At 36.9% G+C, this 6,748-nt stretch overlaps 1 pseudogene; it reads right to left on the bottom strand.

Moving 5' to 3' along the window:
* Positions 1-3,106: 3,106 nt before the first annotated feature.
* LOC111726148 lies at positions 3,107-3,192 on the bottom strand (annotated as a pseudogene).
* Positions 3,193-6,748: the final 3,556 nt, after the last annotated feature.

Here is a 6,748-nt window from a genome sequence, read left to right as displayed (position 1 = left end):
CCACCTTAGGTGTACATGGCTAGCACCTTAGCCGGTTGAGCTATAGGCGCCGAGCCCTTTTTTTTTTTTTTGATATGAAGGTGAACATTCCTGATTTTTATTTGATGTGGAAAAACCTTGTTATTTTACATTTTGAAAATTCACAGCAACTTAACTTGATATAAAGTTTGCATTCTACTCAGGAAAAAGCATCTTCTATTCTTAATTTTTAAATGCATCTTTCTTTGTCCTCATATGGAAAGCTCTTAGTTGATTTTGTCTTTGCTTGGTATTTAAAAATCATAACATTTTATCTTTTAAAAAGACAGACTTCACATTTCCGTGTTCTTAACTGCTAATGTTGTGTAGTCTTTGATAAGTGGAGATAAGCAGGTTGGAGCATTCAGTGCATTTTCAGGCAGTGGTTCTCAGCCTGTGGGTCTTGACCCACAGCAACTGTATTAAAGGGCCGTGGCCTGGGGAAGGTTGAAAACTGCCTTAATCCTTAAGGAATTAAACATACAGTTTTCACCTTACGTCAAGGGGAGGACTGTGTTAGCCACAAGAAGGGGAAAAGTCATAAATGCTCACATTGATCCACTGACAGTTTTGTAATAGATGAATTCTGTAATGTCCTCTTTTTTGAGGCTCTGTTGCTGTGGAAATCCATTGTTATGGTATCATACTGTACAGCAGTTTTCTTTAAAGGTCTCTTCTTTAGAATATTAAATATTCTACCATTAAAGAGTTTGGACGTGTAATTTGTGATGCCTTAGAATAATATCCTAAGTATACAAAATAAACTTTTCTAAGCACTCACTAAAGCTGAAGACTGGTACGATTTCTGGGTGCTTATTTGAATGTATGCTTTATTGTTTGGTATTTAATAGTGTTCAGATGAGTGGGTGTGTGCCACTGTGTACGTACTTGGTATGTGTAATCATAAGTCTGTCACTTGAGATGGTGGAGGAAGATAAAAGCATTATGTTTTTTAGTGTTTGATATTATCAAGTTTTAATTTATTTAGTTTTTATTTTATTTTTCGAGACAGTATCTCAAGCTCTTGCCCTGGATAAAGTGCCATGTCATCATCATAGCTCACAGCAGCCTCCAACTCTTGAGCTCAAGCAATCATCTTGACTCAGTTTTTCAATTTTTTTTCATCTTTTTTTCTTCAGTTTTTCTATTTTTAGTAGAGACAGGGTGTTGCTCTTGCTCAGGCTGGTCTCAAACTTGTGAGCTCAAGCAGTCACCTGCCTTGGCCTCTCAGAGTGCTAGTCAAGTTTTAATTTAGAAAGTCCTATATTAAGGAAACTTAAAAGTAGGCTGAACAAATAGGGTTTTAATATTTTATAAAACATTCAACCTCATAGTTTTAAAGATTGTCCAAAGTGGTTTCTCATGCCTATAATTGGGGGAGGCTGGAGTGGGAGGATTGCTTGAGGCTACTTGTAGACCAGCTTGACAACCAAACAAGACCTAGTTTCTACAAGAGAAAAGAAAACTTAGGTGGATGTGATGGTGCACACCTGTAGTCCTGGCTACTCAAGAGGCTGAGATAGGAGGGTCTTTAGAGCTTGACAGTTTGAAGCTACAGTGAGCTGTGATACCACTGCACTTTTGCTTAGGCAACAGAGTAAGAATCTATCAAAAAAAAAAAAAAAGGATCATCACTATAGTCATAGTGACAATAATTTTCTTTTGAAGACAGGCTTGCAGAAATGATAAGGGATCACCTGCAAATGGTTCAGGTGGGAATAAAGTATAGCACCAGTAACATCCTGGAGAATTCTCACCCATGCACCCTCATGATTGTTCAGCTCTACCACTCATGTACTGTAAATTCTGGTCTCTAGTGGAAAATGCACGGTTTTACCAAATAATTGCCTAAATGTAATACTTAATGTTATTTATCAGCAAGATTGAAAATAATTAAAATGAAGATTCCTGAGTTTATCTAATAGCTACCACACTAAGTTGTTTCCTTTATTCATTTAATCCTAATAGCTGTCGCATAAGACAGGTAGGCATTACACATTTTTCAGGTAAATAGGCAATTATTGTAGAATTTTAATCTAGTTTTGCCCCATTTTTATCCTATCTTTCAGTATGAGTACTGAAAGTTTAGCATATTTGGTCTTAAAATGTCACTCCTATCAAAATATAGACATCAGTGCTATTCAGAAATACTGTAATTAGGCAATATTTGCAGTCTTGTGATGTTGCCCACTGCAGAAAGAAAGTTAATAGCGAATGATGCTTTTGAGAGCAATTTATCTCCAGGCGGTTGTGTCCTTATTCAACCCTTTGCATAAAGGTCATAGTTATAGACTTGATAATGATGAGATCAACATTTTGAATGAACATCTCATATTTTAGGATTAGCTAGGACGTTCTAATTCATCCCTGGTCAATTTAAGGTAGAGTTCTTAAATTACTTTTGATGTCTTTTATTAATGAGATAACTGAATTGGAATTTTAATTAGTGGTCTTAGGGATTATAATTCTGAATGTAAGTCTTTTCCTCTTTAAAATTTTTAAATAGAACATTTTTGGAGATTTAAGTGTGTTGGTATTATGTATCTTGTAACTTGTGTTTATTTGAAACCATTAAAACTAGAGTAACAAATTTTTTTTTTTTTTTTTTTTTTTTGAGACAGAGCCTCAAGCTGTCCCCCTGGGTAGAGTGTTGTAGCATCACAGCTCACAGCAACCTCCAACTCCTGGGCTCAAGCGAGTCTCTTGCCTCAGCCTCCCAAGTAGCTGGGACCACAGGTGCCCACCAGAATGCCCGGCTATTTTTTGGTTGCAGCCGTCATTGTTGTTTGGTGGGCCCAGGCTGGATTCAAACCCGTCACCTTAGGTGTATGTGGCTGGTGCCTTAGCCACTTGAGCCACAGGCCCCGAGCCTAGAGTAACAAATTTAAGTTGGAAGTTTGATGATAAAAGTAGCAAGGTCAAATTATATACTTGAAAAGTTCTAAATTTTCCCTCTTTTCCTCAATTATTTTTAATTGATAATGTGTTATTTATGGAATATAGTGTGATATTTTCATCTGTATGTGAGTTTCAGAAAGATTTGGTCAATCTAAATCCATCACCTCCCTAGGTTAGTTTTTTTCTTTCCCATTGGACTAGTAACGTGCTGACCTGATGACAGGGTTTGAGGGAGGGTGAAAACCCAATCCTCATGCATTTGAACTACAAAAGGATTTCAGTTATTTTTTTGGTGCTGAAAACATTAGTAATCTAACAATTTTGAAATGTTATTAACAACTTGAGTCACCATGCCATGCAGTAGGTTACTAAAACTGACTTCTGTTTAACGGAAACTTTGGTCGACATCTCTTTCCTTATCATTGCCAGTCTCTGGTAACTACTTTTCTACTCTCTGTCTCTATGAGATGACGTTTCTAGTGGATATCCAGCACGTGGATGTCCAGTTTTCGCAATCACTTCTTGTTGAGAAACTTATTTTCCCATTGTGTGTTCTTGGCCCTTTAAAAAAAAAAATGAATCAAATATTTGTTGATTCATGAATCCTGTTCTACTGGTCAATGTATCTGTCTTTATGGCAGCCGTACTGTTCTGATCACAGTAGATTTATAATACATTTTGAAATAGGGATTATAATGCGTCCAGCTTTGTTCTTTTTCTTCAAGATTGCTTTGGCTATTTTGGGGTCTTCTCTGCTTTTATACAGATTTCAGGATTGACTTTTCTACATCTGTGAAAAATGAGATTGGAATTTTGATAGGAATTACAGTAGAACAGTTAACCACTTCCCTATGTTGACCACCTCTTTAAGTTGACCTAATTTTCTAGACTGGACGTGCACCATATATACTCAGTGGAAGACTGACCTCTATCAACCAACTCTTAAGTTTTATCTTGACCATTTGGGCTATGACACAGAATTTTGATTTTCCATCTGTTACTTGACTAGGCGAGTCCACTCTGCACCAAAGGTTGTGGGCTTTGCCCCTTAATTGTATTGTTTTTTCTTTAAGTTCTTTCTTTTTGTTTCTTTATTACCATGTGTTGGATTAGCCTAACATCCTATTCTTTCTCATATCACGTAGAAGAGCTTTTCAGTGTGAAAGACTGGTCTGAATTGTAGGCACATCTTACAATTACTGAAAAAAGTTTATGGTTAAGACATGACAGGCCAAAGCAAAGAGCATGAAGAGCTGACATTGAAGGAAAAGGTTGATTACATTTTCTGGAAAGCAGTAAAAAGATAGCATAACATTTTGGTGGTAGCAAGACCATAGTTAGCAACATCCATAAACAAACGTGAGTCCTTGGAATGATGTAAGGAAAGTGGAGACCTACAGAGGAAAAGGAGGTAAAACTTCCCTCCACGAAGTCCATGAAGCCACGTTAAGCTGGTTCAAACTAATGAGGGCAGGTAATGCCCAAATCTCGGGCTGGTTATCTAAGATGTGCTAAAAAATTCATACAGAAGTTCGGGTAGCAGATTTCCAAGTGTCAGGTGGTTGGCTTGAGAAATTTAAATGGCAAACTGAGATTTCTCTGTAAGTTTTGTATGGTGAATCCAGTGAAGTTCCAGTAGAAGTTGTGGAAGAGTTCACTGGACTTTGCCTCTGGACTTTGCCAGAGGCTTCAGAGATGACATCTTTAACACTGATGAGTGTGGACCCTGTTTAAAGGTGTTCTGCAGTGTCCAGATGTAAATCTCTTTACTCAGGCTCTTTAGGATTCATCAGATTTCTTGAATCTGAGGATTTTTGCCTTTTACCAGATGGGGACTTTTTTTGGCTATTTCTTTGAAAATTATCTCTTTCTGATGTCCATTGTTATCTCCTTCTGGTACTCTAGAGCAGTGATTTTTAACCTTTTTTATCTCATGGTACACTTGAACCTAGGGTTAAACTTCCATGGCATGCTTAAATTATGTTGATTAAAAAAAGAGAATATACTTAGTGTACTTTGAACTTCTTTTGAAGATAATTTAATGCTCTTTAAAAATTTTCAAACATACGTAAGATCCTCTTCATGGCACACTGATTGAAAATCACTGCTCTAGGGGTATAGTAAAGATTCTCCCCTCTGTCCTCAATATCTATTAAATTTTCTTTTATATTTTATTTTCTTTATTACTCTTTCCTTAATTCTGAATAATTTCTTCAGAACTATCTTCAAATTCATTCTTTCTTCAACCATGACTAATCTTCTATTTAATGTCTTTATTGAGTTTCTGAATTCAAAGATATATTTAAAATTTTTAGACACTCTAAAAATCTGTTCATACTTTCTATTTAAATATATTTGATGTAAATTACTTATGTTCTTTATTTTTGCATTGACAGCCACTGTGAGTCTGATCTGGTTATTGGCATTCTGCTGAGCGTCAGGCACGTGGATTTGTTTCCGATTATGTGTAAGGCTTTTGATCTTGGGTTTATATTTACTGACCTGCGCTCATTTCTGGAGGCCTGGGGGTGAGGACAAGAACTGCGTCTCTTCTTTGTCTCATGCTCACTTGAACCTATAGTTAAACTTCCTCAGCACCCTTAAATTATGCTGATCAAAAAAAAAAGTAAACGTAAGAATATACTGTGCTTTGAACTTCTTTTGAAAATGATTTAATTCATGTCCTTTCAAAATTTTTGTGGCCCACCTAAGATCTCCACCCAGTGTACCAGTGTGCCGCGACACTGGTTGAAAATCACCTGACTAGGATTTCTGTTTGTTCCTACCAGGCACTTGGAGAGGTTTTAAATGCTCACTCTGGGGTTTTTCACACCCAAGAATATATGATTGTGCCTTTGCGCGCCGTGGATAGAAACCCATAGAGGAAGTTCCCTTCTCCCAGCGTCAAGGTAAAATGAGAACATTTTCTAGCTAGCTCCTTCCGTGGGGCTGTTTCCTGGTTCCACCGAGGGAGGTGCTGGTGAGTCTCACTGGACCTCTCACTGGCCTCGGCTTTTTCTCTAGTGCCTCTGTTACAAAGACCAATGGGAAAAAACTCACGTTCAACCTAAAGACCCAGTTCACCGGTGACCAGCAGAAAGTCTAGTGGTAGTTAACACTTAGTCGCAGTTACCTAGCTGGATTCAAGTTTACACTTTATTTGTGGTCTCTGAGGTGTATCTCAAATGCCCAGCCATGAATTAAAGATTTTTTTATCCAGAACTTTGAGACATCTGTCTTAGGAGTTTTTCTTAATTTATCTACTCCACTGAATTGCCTGCAGCAAGTACTCCCTGGTTCTTGTTGGTATCGTGTATTGTGGGATTTAAAAATATCCCTGTACTATTACTTTGATAATGTTTGGGGAAAATTAAAGATTAGCAAAAATACCTTTCATTGTAGAAGATCATTCAACTATTTCACTGGAATAACCTTTATATTGAAGGTCGGGGATGGTGACATCACATCACCCTGGAATTAAGTATGATTCTTGTGTTCCTTTTACTATCAAATATTAAATTAGTTGGGCTTGGCAACTGAGTGTGTGTGGCTAAGGGTGTGTTTCTATGTCATTTTGTTCATTTAAGCTATTGTAACTGATAGCTTCAACTGATAAATTCTCATTTTAGTAAAAATTTAAAATGATATAAGTATTATGAAGTTATAAAGCTTGCCACTTTCACTTCTGGATATACTTTCCATAATGTTAGTCTTTGCTAAATTTATAAAGGCCAGAGAGTGACCTTTTCATGGGGAGAAGAGAAATTACAGAGAAAATGCTTTAGAGCTATCCTCTTAAGAGATAGACTTAGATAAAAGTCTATGTTTTGTA

Source organism: Otolemur garnettii, unplaced genomic scaffold, assembly GCF_000181295.1.
Source record: "Otolemur garnettii isolate 467f Iridium unplaced genomic scaffold, OtoGar3 scaffold00054, whole genome shotgun sequence".
Classification (NCBI taxonomy): Eukaryota; Metazoa; Chordata; class Mammalia; order Primates; family Galagidae; genus Otolemur; species Otolemur garnettii.
The sequence above is the reverse complement of the archived record's forward strand: the minus strand, read 5'-3'. Positions and strand labels throughout refer to the sequence as shown.